This window comes from Chiloscyllium plagiosum, unplaced genomic scaffold (assembly GCF_037043375.1).
Source record: "Chiloscyllium plagiosum isolate Xiang-an unplaced genomic scaffold, Cpla_swu_hap1 HiC_scaffold_42, whole genome shotgun sequence".
Taxonomy (NCBI): Eukaryota; Metazoa; Chordata; class Chondrichthyes; order Orectolobiformes; family Hemiscylliidae; genus Chiloscyllium; species Chiloscyllium plagiosum.
The window spans coordinates 41,037,022-41,051,822 of NW_028270180.1; positions in this window are offsets into that span (position 1 = coordinate 41,037,022).

A 14,801-nucleotide genomic window follows, 5' to 3' on the forward strand; every position below is an offset into this window, starting at 1 on the left:
TGGGATAAGCCTTCCAACTCAGCACCGCCCTCATGATCAATCCGACCTGTCCATATTCCTACCCCCCCCCCCCCGCAGCGATCGATCCTCGTCTCCGATCTATCATTAATACCCCACCACTGTATACCTTTTGCACACTCAGCCACGTTCCCATCAGTCCCACCCCCATCTCATTTATGTCTCTAATCCTCTCGTTTCATAAGCTGCATTCCTTATTTCGGGCTCTTGCCCGAAACATCGACTTTCCTGCTCCTCAGATGCTGCCTGACATTCTGTGCCTTTACAGCATCCCACTGTCAACTCTGATCTCCAGGATCTGCAGTCCTCACTTTCTCCCAATTGGGTGGCCAATTCAGCTGGAAAGCTGTATCGCTGTCATCGTCCTCAAATTTCCACATGATCTCCATAGTATAGAAACTTCTGCGGCTCCTGGCTGAAGGATCAGATAGATTCTAATCCATGAACAAACCCTGAAATAGTTCCCCTCAATTGTGAAACGCATGATATATTTTCTTCGCAGTCAAAGTTAAAGCTTTCTGGAATATGTTAGAACTCCTCTAATATGAAAAAAAAACATATTTTTGTTTTGAACATGAAAGATGACCTCTGGACTGTGAGCAGTTGCTTGAGTGAAAATCCATAATTAAGCTGTTTCTTGTTTCTGAAGCCACGCCTGGAAGTTAGTTGCAGGTTAGCTATTGATTAGAAACACTATGGACTCTTGCGGACATGAATAAGGTCAGTATCTGGGACCTGTTTCCAGAAAGACTGAGAGAGAATATGACTGAGCAGAAGGAAGAGCTGGAATATTTTAAACTGAGGTTGTCTGAGAAAGCATTTTGTTTGTTAATGCTCCAGCATGAAGATTTGATAATCCTGTGTTGGTCTGACAACATGGGAACTGCTTCAATAATGAATTCAGGTGTGTTTATCTTTTAACTGTTTGTTTGCCAATCTTTTTTTAAAAAATGCGCTGAAAACAAAAGGTAATGGGTAAAATCATGCCTGTTTTAAGTAAGGAGTATGTGTAGAATGCTTTCGTGAGATGTTTGTGTGTGTGGTAGTGAGTGAGCTTTATGGAAACGCTATTGTGTGAACATATTTGTCTCTGGGCTGGCTGCCAGTGTGGAAGAGGCTGAGAGAACAGATCAGGGATTGGAGGGAGAGATCCCAACTGAGTGACAATTGGATACTTTCTTTGCCCAACACCCCACCACAAGATCTGGCCCATTGTTTCTCACACTATATAACTACCCCACCCATAAACCTCCCATCCCCACAACCGTACAAAAGTTCCTTGCTCGAGTATTAGCTAACATCCAAATATATTTTGTTATTTACTATATATTATGTTACTTTTCTCAGAACATGGAAAAGTTTTAGCACTGGATAGAAAACGGGAGACAGAGCAGCCACTTCAGTTGTGCTCATGACTATCAGACCACTCCTATTCTCATTGAACAATGGAAGCAGACTCCATGGTTGAATTGTTTAATTCTGCTCCTCCATCTTTTAGCCTTATCGATATTTTCTTTTACTGAGTTTTCACTTGCTTCTATTTTTATTATGTCAACTAATTTCATGGCTATCAGAGGATGAAGATTTGCAGTGAGAAGACGAAAAATCAAACATAACTTCAGGATTTGACGCAGTTACCCAGATTATTGTTGCGAGAAATCACTGGAGTTTGAACTAGGAATGAAGAAAAGAATCACTCGCAACGGGGAGAAACGGTACACACGCTATACGTGTGGACAAGGCTTTAGCAGATCATTTGCCCGGTCAGAACATAAATACACTCACACTGGGGACAGGCCATTCTCTTGCCAGTGCAGAAAAGGATTCGATCCATCATTTAAACTTCAGAAGCACCAGACGTTTCACACGGAGGTGATGAACGTCCTTCTCCTGGTTGTATCAACGTGTTTATCCTGCAGAGAGACCTTTCATTTACTCTCACAGTGGGGCTGGGTTCCAGCAATCACCTGACCTCGTTGAACAACAGGGAGACATCATTCACTGCTCAGAATTCGCTCGGAAAACAGGCGGGCCGACCCATCAACGAATTCAAACAAAGGAGAGAGCAGACAAATGGCGGGACAACCGCAAATGCTGTGACAGTTCTGCGCCTCTGGTATCCCATTATTCCGATTATACAAACGAGAGACTTTTCATGTGCTCTCGTTGTGGGACTGGGCCCAGTCAGTCATGTGACATCTGTAATACCCAGGGGATTAACGCTGGGGAGAGACTACACACCTGTTCATAAAGTGGGCACAGATTTGCTGAGAAATCCACCTTGCTGAGACACCAGCATATTCACATGGCGGACAGACCTTATAAATACCGAGACTGTGCCAACTGCTCTAACATTTCCACAACCCTGACGTCCCAGCAATATGTTCACATTGATGAAATAAATTTTACGAGCACTCATTGTGTGGCTGGGTTCAGGTGGTATTCCCAACTTTCTGTACACCAGCATGCTCACAGTGGGGAGAGGCTGTGCATCTGCACTCAGTGTAGGGAAGTATTTGCTCAGAAATCCAAACTGCTTAAACCCCAGCAGATTAACACAAAGGAAAAAATCAAAAAATACTCAGACAAGTGCTATAAAATCTCTGCAGACCTGGTGACTCATCAACACCTTCACACGTTGAGAGACCGTTCCGATTTTCTCAGTGTGGTGCTGATTTCAAATGGTTAACTGGACTCACGTTACACCAGCGAATCAACAACTGGGAGAAGCCATGCATCTGCACTGAGCGTGGGAAGGACTTTGGTGTGAAATCCAACCTGCCTCAACAATAGAGAGTTCGTGAGTCATAACAGTACCTCTTTTATTGTAATCATATCCCTGTTTCATTGTGTCCCTCTCTCGCAGCCAAAATGTCTGATTTCAAATCAAACCTGCTGTGGAGCTGGGCGGAAAAGTTTAATTGTGTTTTTTAAAAATGCTGATCCAATGTTATCCCTGAGGATTTGATTCTGTTGAAGATAATGAACTCCACCTCAGCTAAATGGATGACTATTTTTGATGGCCATGAACTAAACACACATTGTGTAAAACGTACTGTATCATTCCCTTTTTGATATCTGTAGTCTTTCAGTCTTTTTGATGTGATCTTGCTGTGACTCCAGGATTTGTCTCTTAATCACATGCTGCACACAATTAGATTGATTGTATTTTTTATTGACGTTTATAAATTTTCGCCGAGCTGTAGATGTTTATAAAGGGATAAAACGTCAGTTTTATCAGGTTTTGGAAATTGCACAGCTTGCGGAATTCCCCTGATGTCTTTCGCACTTTCTTTTAAGTGCTTTCCTTTCTGTCTCCACCAACTTTTGATGAGCTCATTCAGACTACTCATTATTCAGATTGAGATGATCCGAGCAGTACTTCTTCCATCTCCCTCATTTCATTGACACCCCCTCTGAAGTTTCACTTTCAATGGGCCCAGAATTCAGACCTTTCCATGGTTCGCATCTTACCTCTATAGCTGCTCGCAACCATGGCACCAACTTCCAATACATTGACCCTTTTTCCAGTCAATTGCTGAGTAGCCAGACCACCTATTTCACTGATATTGTAAGCAGTTCTTGCTCTCCTCTGATATGCCCTGTCTCACTGCAAATCAACAATCATCATCTATCCACTGAAGACCAACTGTGTATCCCACATCCTTTGAAATTTTATTAATTTATGCACAAGATGGTGGCGTCACTGGCTCATCAAGTCTTTATTGCCTGTCCAGAGCACTGAGGAGATAAATAATTCCTGTGGATCTGGAGTCACACGTGGACCACTCCGGGTTTCCGTCCCTGAAGGACTTTAGTCTCCGGAGTGGTTTGTTACACAAATCAACTTGACTTTCATATAACACTGTGAAATTCAATATCATGGTCGAAGAACAGTACTTGGGTCTCTTAATGAATAGTCTGGTAATAATGCCACTTCACCTTTGCCTTTAACAAGGCATTTGCTCCAATTAAAACAGTGTGAAAATCGTCATTTTATTCTGCTTCCTGAATATTGTGTCCATCTCTCGAAACGGGAATTAAGTCTTATCCAGTCTCAAACAGTTCAAAATCTAAATCTCTCGGTGAACTGCACAGATAGCTCCTCATCGGATTTCCACACCATCTCAAATTCTGGCTGCGGAGCTCTGGAACATCGCATGCTTCCACCAGATGCCAGGTAGGATGCTTCGGAAGCCGCTGTCCAGAATCGTGTTTCCTCTAGATGAGAACATTCTCATACATTCCTGTCCAGCCTTTCATACTGAACCTGCACTCCATCTCCCATCCAGAACCATGAGATCACTTAAAACTCTGCCTCATGCGTATTTCTCTCCCCAAGTTCTATTCATGCAGCAAACCCACGATCACTTGTCAAATATTGTCGTGGTCAAGCAACGAATAATCATTAAAATTTGCATCTGATTTATGATTCCTTTCATGGCCTTACTCCTGCTAATCACGTAATCCCCAGTCGGCTACTCTGTGTGATACACTCACGTTTGAGTATGTTGCTTCCTCCTCTGTTGCCGCCACTTAATCTGAGTTACCTGCACTCCTCTCATTCCGCCCTCTTTCGAATCTGTGATCGCCGTTATCTTATTATGACGCAGCTTAATTAGGAAGTTCTGATATACCATCTGTAAACCTGTCCACCCGTCATTGCGTTAATGATATTTATTCACAATGTACATTCCAATAGCATTTTTGACCACGCAGTGGAATGTCATGCAAAGTATATGTGTCAAATATTGATTTTTAAAACTCTCTTGAAGTCACTTGAGATGTGTTGTCATCCGAAGCAAGTCCCCTGTTGTTCCTATTTTACAAACGCCAATTCATGCTATATAAGTTCCTACAAACAGCGATCAGAGAAGTGCTTGATTCTCTTTTGCAATTTCGACACGGTTTGCTTTTCGGTCTGAAGACTCTCAAGTGGTGCTATTAATTGTGTAATGATTAGTGGCTCAGAGTATCTGAGACCTGGATTCAATTCCTGCCCGGGTGATTGTCTGTGTGGTATTTGCACGTTCTCCACTTATTTCACTGTATTTCCTCCTCGTGCTCTGGTTTTCTCCCACATTCCAATCGCGTGCAGGTTAGGTGAATCGGCCATGCGAAATTTTCCAGCGCTGCCTCGGTTAGATGGATTAGCCATGCATAATGCAGGACCACAGGGGGAGGGGGGCATGAGTTCTCCAGAGAGTCAGTGTGATCTTGTTGAGTCCAGTGGACTGTTTCCACACTCTAAGGGTTCTATGATTCTATGAATCGGACAGACGACTCTGACATTATGTTTGAATGAAAGTATTGAAGCAGCTTAGAATAGGTGAGGCCAGGACATTACCCTGAAAACTGCTCCAGTGATGTCCGGTCTTTAGAGTGATTGACTATCGAGAACTACATACATTTGGGATGGAGTTTTCCACCCATTTGACAGCTTCCCTTGTTTCAAATTGACTCCAGTTTTAGAAGATCTTTTCGATTTCTTAGTCAAGGACAATCAATGTCTCCTTGCCTCTGGAATTTATTGTTTTATCCATGTTGGATAGAGTCGAGAATGAGGACAGAATCTGAGTGGTTCCTCTTGAAAGCACAGCATCAGTGGGCTGCTTATTGCTGAGTGAATGCAGCCTGATAACACTATTGCTTCTCCCTACTATCACTTTGCCGAAGCTGGAGCATTGACAGACTGGAGTTAATATCGGGTGGGTATGGATTTGTCCTGCTTTTGTGCAGTCGACATAACCTGGCATGAAAAAACACTGCATCAAACCAAATACTGTGCGTACACGGGACCTGCTTCGCTGATGCAAAGGCAGGAGCAGCGCACTGTTTTGGATGATCATTCATTATTACATTGAACGGATCGAGAGACTCGAATGGCAAAACGGCCGCCTCCCGTCCCAATATTTCTCTGCTGGAAATTCTCGTATTGTCAATGTCCAGGATATCGAAAAAGGCATTTTGACACGTAGATTATGCTCCTTGTAAAACCTTTCGGATTTCTGCCTGAAGATTCTTGGCAGTAATTCAGACTTCCGTTTTCAATGCATAGTGCTGGACTCTCCCATCTCACACTTGACAGAGACAGTCTTTGTGATGGGTTGATCCATTCCAGGCGAAAGCAACCACTGCAGATGCTGGAGATCAGAGTCAGAAAAAGTGGCGCTCGAAAAGCACAGTCAGTCAGGCAGCATCTGAGTGGAAAGAGAGCCCATGTTTCGAGCAAAACTTCTGAATCAAAAATATTGCGCCTTTCCAATCTGTTTTATTCTGAATGTGGAAATACTGAACTTTGCCCATAACCCGTCCGCACAAAACCGTCTGACTGAAAGTCAGAATGCAGACAGACTCGAACTGTAAAACTTTAATGCATTGCTTGAGCTGAGATGTCACCTTCCTTTTAAATAAAAAAAACGTTATCTCATGAACGTGACTTGACAGCATTTCCGGGACTTACATGGTAATGAATCAAAACCGGCTATCCATTTTAAATGTTGAATGACTTCACAGTAATTTGGACTGTTCAATATGTCGCATGAATTTTATGACAATATGATCAGTTGCTTTAAAGTTTGTATCCAATGATCCTGCTTCAATCGCTACCTGATGATGGAGCAGCAGTCAGAAAGCTTGTACCGAGAAACAAACCTGATAGACAATTATCTTATGTTGAGTTATTTTTCAAAGTATTAATTTAAGGATACGGATTAGAAAGGTTTTGATTTTTATGGGTCAAACGTCGGTAATTGTAAGTAGGTGCATGCTGACCAGTTTACACCAGAGTCTGTTTTCACGCTTTAGTTTATTAACTGAATTTGACCTCTCAACTTGTTCATTCATCCATTAGAGGGAAATGGTTTCAAACATCAATGTCTTAAAATACCTAGAGTATGGAAATAGGCCACTCGGTCAATCAACTCCACCACAACTCTCTGGAGAGCGTCCCACAAAGATGCATCCGACTACCATACAACCCTGAATTTCCCATAACTAACCCACACATCACTGCCGACCATATAGCATGGTTAATCCACCGAACCTGCACGACATTGGACTGCGGGAGGAAACACACGCATCCATTGGAGCCATGTATTAATTCCAGATAGCGTAACCTTGGAAAGGCGCAATGAAACTCAGGTCCCGGGCTTTGTGAATCAGTGTTGACAATCAATGAGCCACCATCCCGCCCTATCGGAAAAGCATCGAAACATAGCCCCTGAGTAAGAGTATTCCAGTGAACAGACTATGGAAAGAACTCGAACCTGTTACACAGCCTCATTATGAATTGTTTCCAAACTTTTAGGTTACCCTAAAGGCCAAGTTTGTGATTCTTTAAAGTTTCTGAATAATATCTTGCTTTTAAAAAAGGACTCAAATTCATCGGATTTTCTCTACTTTGTCGATCGTGGATGCTACTGGTGGAGACATCGGAGTTAACTAATATTAATTATGTATTTCCTTCATCATTACCTTTATAGTCTCCTTACTCTTAGCACACATAGGAGCTGCTATGAAATCTGTCTGTATGTCCTCTTATGTTCTTCAGAGGAACTCTTTGATTTTTCATGACGTTCTAATTTGCGTTGATGCTCTTTTCCTCCAGAGTCTCGATGTCAGCGCGGGATGGAATCTGTGAGATGTTGTGCGCTCGTCTGTAAATAATGTGGGCCGATTTTCATCATTCCTTTAAATCGCTGACTTTGCCTGTCACTTGGCCTGAGCTCCTGCGACCAAACACATGAACACTCCTTTTTCGAATTCGGCAGGTTGAGCAGAGATGGAAGAACTCTGAAATATGTTCATGCAGCAGAGTTCAAGGTCACCTGTTTCAGAGGCAGTATCCATAGCTGCTCGCTTGCTGTTGAGATGGTGTACATCCCACTTTCGCATTGGAGCTACAAACTGAAACTGACATGTTTCATTTTTTCGTTTATTTTGCGACTGTCTGCCTGTCAATTAGCAGTTCCAGTCATCAGTTTAACGACAACGTTATTTCCTTTGTATAATGCACGCTATTACATGGTACGACAATGCTTTCTTGCCATTTTTTTCCTTTACAAATGAGATCCTAATTGCCATAATCTTTTTAATCAGCTGTAAATCACACCAATCCATACAAGTTGACCAAATGGTTCAAGAGTATTTCAGCTCACTTCCTTTTTGAGCCTCTCCAGAACAAATAATTTGTTGAAACATTCTACAATTTCATCGTATTTCCGAATTCAGATGCTTCGCCAAACTGTCTGTCAATTCCATTGTACCAGCTAAAACTGTCCTTCTCATTTCCAGGATCACTTCACTGAATCAGAACATTATTTCAGCACAGAAAGAGGCAATTTTGCCGATCATTCCTGCAAAGCTTCTGCTCACTAATGCAAATCTATTGCTTTTTCTCCATGTATATGCCCAGCATGTTTATCAAAATAATCATCCAGTGCCCTGTTGAAATGCCTGAATTAAATGTATCTCCTCCACCATTTCCAGGCAGTGCACTCCAATCCCTTCTTACTTGCTGCGTAAAAAACGTTTTGTCGTGTCATATTTCCTTATTTTCCTCATCATTTTATGGCTATGCCCTCTCATTTATTTTGTTCCCTTTCAAAATTGGGAATAGCTTTTCTTTTATCCGCTCCATTTAGCCTGATTTTGATTTCGAAAACTTCCATCAATCCCCACTCAGCCTCCTTCTGCCGAAAGGGATCAGTTACAATTTGTTCAATCTATTAACATTACGGATGTTTCTGATTCTTGTAAATAAATTGAGCCCTCGCTATAATGCAGTAAATCCTTTCCTATAATATGATGCCCTCAACGACACAATATTGCAGCTGATGTCTAACAAGTGCCTTTTACAATTTTAACACCACCTCCTTGCTCTTGTATTCGCTGCTCCGAAACATAAAACTGAGAATACGGATGATCATATGATTATGTTCTTATCGTTCCTTAGTGATTTCAGTGCTTCCTTCTCCTTGGTGTTGAGGTTATGTGTTTGTCTTTTCCTTATTATCATAGGTACGACAGTTTGTCTCACTGTTTGTTGTGTCTCTTCTGTCAGTCCATTGTTCCTGAGTGTGCATTCTAGTGCTGCTAGGAAGTCTGCTGTCTTGGCGTCCCTGTGGTTGTAGTTGAGTCCCTTGGCCAGTATTGTTCTTTCCGTGCCTGTGAGCTGTCTGTGGGAGAGGTTTTTAACCCAGGTGTGTGTTGTAGTGTCCTCTTTGTTGTGTGTTAGTTTGGCCATTTTTTCTTTTAGTGCCGTTTTTTTGCGGTGTGTTGTCCTGTTCTGTCCTACGGTGACAGCCTGTTCTATGGTCCGGGTCCATTCCTGATTCGTGGTTTTTGAAATTAACGACTTTTGGCGCGCAATGTCATGTCTGTATCTGTGAAGTCGGTTGTTCGCGTCTGTGATCATTACCTGGATCATCCTGAGTCCGTTCTGTCTGGCTGTTTCCCTGGCTTGTGGGTTGTTGACTGGTGGTCTGTATCTGACACATTGTGGAAGGATTCGTTTCTTTCGGCATTCGTGTAGGAACCGGAGTTGTTCGTATGTGGCGCTTAGTCGGTGAGCGCAGGATTCCCATTTCCTGGCTTGTCTCAGCGTCTCTCGCCTGTAAGTGTTCAAAGTTTGTGCGAAGATTTGTAGCTCGGGTGCTCGTTGTTGTGGTTCTGTTCGCCGAGCTGGAAGTTTTTGTTGCAAACGTTTCGTCGCCTGGCTAGGCGACATCATCAGTGCTTGGGAGCCTCCTGCGAAGCGCTTCTTTGATGTTTCCTGCGGTGTTTATAGTGGTCTGTCCCTGCCGCTTCCGGTTGTCAGTTTCAGCTGTCCGCTGTAGTGGTTGGTATATTGGGTCCAGGTCGATGTGTTTGTTGATGGCCAACATGAGCAAGACGAATGTAGTGTACAAAATACCATGCAAGGACTGCACTAAACACTATACAGGATAAACAGAAAGACAGCTAACAATCCGCATACATGAACATCAACGAGCCACGAAACGACACGACCAGCTATCCTTAGTAACCACACACGCAGACAACAAGCAACATGAATTCGACTGACAACACTACTATCATAGGGCAAGCCAGACAGAGAACAGCCAGGGAATTCCTCGAGGCATGGCATTCATCCACAAACTCCATCAACAAACACATCGACCTGGACCCAATATATCAACCACAACAGCGGACAGCTGAAACTGACAACCGGAAGCGGCAGGGACAGACCACGATAAACACCGCAGGAAACATCAAAGAAGCGCTTCGCAGGAGACTCCCAAGCACTGATGATGTCGCCTAGCCAGGGGATGAAACGTTTGCAACAAAAACTTCCAGCTCGGCGAACAGAACCACAACAACGAGCACCCGAGCTACAAATCTTCGCACAAACTTTGAGTTATTGATTCAGTCCAGTTTTCTATCTTGGAATTGAATGGAGTTTGACTTCAGATCAAGTGAAGACTGAAGATGGTGAGATCAGACTCGAAAAATGTGATACAGGAAAAAGGACAGCAGGTAAGCTAGCATCCGAGCAGCATGAGAGTCCTTCATCAGGAGTGTGTGAGGGAAGAGGACTGAAAGATATTGAGGAGGGGTGCGCGTGGGGGTAAGGTAGATTATAAGGCGATAGGTAGACGCTGATTGAGGGGGTGATAGATTAGAACAGATGGTGGAGCGGTTGGGTGGGATGGAGGGTCGATGTGTATACCAGGATAAGGTTGTGGTGCCGAGTTTTAGGGCTGGATCTTGGATGGGGGGGGGGGTTAGGGAGAGATGAGGAAATTGGTAAAATCGACGTGGATGTCGTGTGGATGGTGGGTCCCACGGTTAAAGATGAGGCGTTCATCTGCCAGGCATCGCGGGGTGAGAATTTCGCAACACAGGAGGGCTAGGATTGCACGCCCTGGACGTAGTGGAAGGAGGAGTTGAAGTTGCCAGCTACAGGCAAGTGGGATTGTTTGCTGTGGAATTCCCAGGTACGTTTTCTGAAAAATTCCATAATTTGGTTATCTGTCTCTTCTAAGTATAGGAGATCACACCGAGAAGAACGCACACAGTCAATGAGGCATTTCGATGCGTAGGTAATTCTTTGTCGATTGTGGAAGGAACCTTTGGGTTCTCGGATGAAGTTGAGGGAGGAGTTGTTAGCCCAGGGTTTTCACTTCTTGCAGTGGCAAAGGAAGATGCTGCTACTTGGTCGGGGACGTGGAGAGAAGGAATGATTCGCAGAGTGGATAGTGTCTGTGGAATGCTGATCGGAGTGGTGGAGAAATATATCTCTGGTAGTAGAGTCTGACTGTAGATGGCAGAAATGGCAGAGGATGACATAACGTATCTGGAGATTAGTGTGGTGGAAATTGAGGACCGTGGGTTCTCTCTTTGTTGCTGTTAGGATGGGCGAGTGTTCAAGTACAGAGGTGTGGGAATTGGAGGACATTCACCGGAGATCATTGTTGACCACGTGGGAAGCGAAATTGCTGTTCTCGAAATAGGAGATCTTTCGGGATGTTCTGGAGTGCAATTGCTCCCCCAGTGAGCAGATGTCGCGGAGGCAGAGGCGGAGAAATAGAGAGTAAGGCAGAGCATTTCAAAAGAAGGAGGGTGGGAGGGGATGTAGGTCATGATCTGTGGGAGTCGGTGGGTTTGACGCAGATGTCCGTTTTGTGTCAGTCGCCAGAAATGGAGATGGAGAGATGATTGTGAGGTTGATGAACTGTTCAACGTCCGCATGGGACCGAATTATTTTGTCACTTCCGCCCCCGTCGCCCAACACCCGCCGACTATATCGCCTGCACGACCGTAGCCAGGACCACCACCACTGAAACTGCCGGGAAGGATGCCCAACATCTCCATTCTGATCATATTATTGCCACCGACTTAGTCACTTCCGCTCCCAGAAGCTTCAGTCGCTGGAACACTGCCGACAAATACGTAGCCACCGTAGTCTCAATGCCTCAAGACTGTGGAATAATTCAATAAAAGCACACCTAATAAACGGAATAGCATTACAACACGTCAATTAATACTGAACACCGTTACATTGGCTTATGATCTCAGGAAATTTGCTCAGGAGTCATTTGAAGTAGATGTTCTGTTATTTTATCACTGTTTCACTTTATAAACAGAGTGCATTGTTCTGATAGTACTTCCACGTATATGGAAGGAAACTTTAAAAGATTGAAATGGTTGTGGACTACACCTCAGCAATCGTCACTCATTCCCTGAAGTCCAAGTAAGTGGTCTCTTTTACTGTTATGTGGAATGTGTTGTAACAAAGGGGTGAACTGAACCTGTTTGTTTGGTAGCTATCATTAATTTCAGCCTCCGTGATTATAAATATCACAGTGGAGGATTTAATGATAACTGGACTGTGTGCAATGTGTTATCCCATAGAATGAGTGGGAGAATTACTGATAGCACGAACATGCATCAGCTATTCACGGGGTAGATGTCGGAGAGATGAGGGTCAGAAAACAGTGACAGGAGTTTTTCCTGAGATGTGTGAGTTATTTCAATATAACATGATTGATCGCTATTGTCATCATGGATCAAAAATGCACATTTCATGATTGAATATATTTTCTGATCCAATCCTCGTTATCGTTAGTGTCCCTGCGAAGTCACACTGTTCCGTTATTAATTCCATTAACCGTATTAAACTGTAATACTGTTCTTCTCATTTGGTCTATTATCCTTGCCGTTGCAATTCTTCCTGCTGAGACTCTGAACCCAGATATTCACTCTGCAAGCCTATAGGGACTGTATCAGTGAACGTGTTCATTCACTTTCCTCCTCTCTCATTCTGGCCGTGTCCTTCTTAGGTCACTGCTTAGACCAACTTGTTTTTAGCTGTGAACGACAATTCGTTGTGTCCCTGCCCTTGTTATTTAAATGTTAGTAGCATGGAGGTCACTTTATTTTGTCCTGTTTGAAAACTCAATTTCCTTCCACTGACTCCATCAAATCCCTGGCCAATAGCTGAGTTTGAAACAGATGACTGAAGATTATGGTGGTCGTTTTCACCATGAGCTGATTCCTGACACCATAACCCGACCATTCATTATTTTTACCAGTGACACCTCCAGAATATATTTCGCTGGTTCATCCCAACTGCAGTTTGAACCGTTAGCTTTGAAATACAATCTTAATGATGCCAATAATTTGCTGCTGATACGCTCAGCTTCAAAAATACAGAAGGAAATGTGAATTGTTTGTCTATGGCACATATCTGAACTCAGCAGCTTCAACTCATTTCTTTGAATGTTGTTCTGTGCCTGTCCACTGAACGCCGATGTTGCCCCTCTGCTGATCGTGTGGTAAATAAGACGAGAAAGTCCATTGAGTATTTACGTACAAGCTCAGGCATCTCATTTGTAGTTGAGGTGCTACTAACTGACATCTTGTACGAAAGGTTATTGGACGTGCTCGGTATGGTTTGCTGGAGGTTATGATGTGAACTACCTCAGATATTCAGGAAAACCTGAGGTTTTGGTGATCCAACTGTGGAGAGAACATGGGAACTGAAGTTCGAGCATTTGGGGTCTGCAACATGAAGAGCAAATGAAACAGAGGTTGCAGAGACGGGAAGCTCTTAAATCACTGATTGTGAGTTAGAGTGGTGTACCACGCAGAAACATACCTTTCAGTCTGGTTCATCGAGGTCGAACAGATATTCTAAGTTCAACTCATCCCAGTTGCCAGCATTAGACTCATATCGTTCAAAATCCTTCCTTTTTATATCGCCGTGCAGATGTCTCCTACATGTTGTAATTGTACCCAGTTCTGGAATCTTACTAACCATTGTGACGATGCTGCGCCTTTAACACGTTTATGTTGTATCATGACTTTCATTTACAGAGCGGTCATAAAAGACACAGTCTCTGAAAAGTCTACGTTAAAAGGTGTTAAAGCTAGTTTGATTATAGCTAACACATGCTGTTTCAGATAATGGAAACAAATATTCTATTTTCTGAATAGGGAGTGTCGAGTTCTCCCAGCTCAGCTGTCTCTGACATGGATTATATTTTAGCAGTAATGTCGAAAATAATGCTGGACACAAATAAGGAGTTCCACCCTGATTTCTGTCCAAATTTTCTCCTTTAAGGCACTTTGTTTGATGTTAACCTTTGTGCCAAAGATTGTTTATGCAGATTGTTGCAAGGATTGTGAACAACAACATTAAGTTTCGCTAATCGAGCGAGTTTTGAGAAGATTTGTAGCTCAGGTCAATGTGCTGGCCGCAACGTTGATCACCGAGTTACAAGTTTCCTTTTAGACTTTTTGTCACCATACCAATGATTCCTTTCTCTAGTTGCCGAGTCGGATTTTTCGCCATCTGCTGCTCAGTGATTCTCAATGTCGCCTGGTCACTTTAAAATTAGTGTCAAGCGTTCGTTGTCTGCAGATAGGATAACAATAGTTTTGTCTTTCTTCTATAAGTGTTCTTAGCAGAAGCAGTAATGCAGAGACTCGAACAAATAGCTCTGCCAACCATCCAACCCAAAATTAGCGTCCGCTACATTGATGAGACCTTTGTTCTCACTGAACGAAACAAAACTGCAGATCCCTTCAATGCCATCAATAATATCCTTGCTGTCATAAAATTCACAAAAGAGGAGGAAAACCACGACACACTGCAATTCTAGATTTCACAGTAAACCACCAGTCAAAAGGATTCTTCAAATCAGCCTCTGCAGGATAACAACACATACGGATCGATACAGATGCAATCGTTCCAATACTGACAAACGAAACAGTATTACAGCATTATATCAATGAGC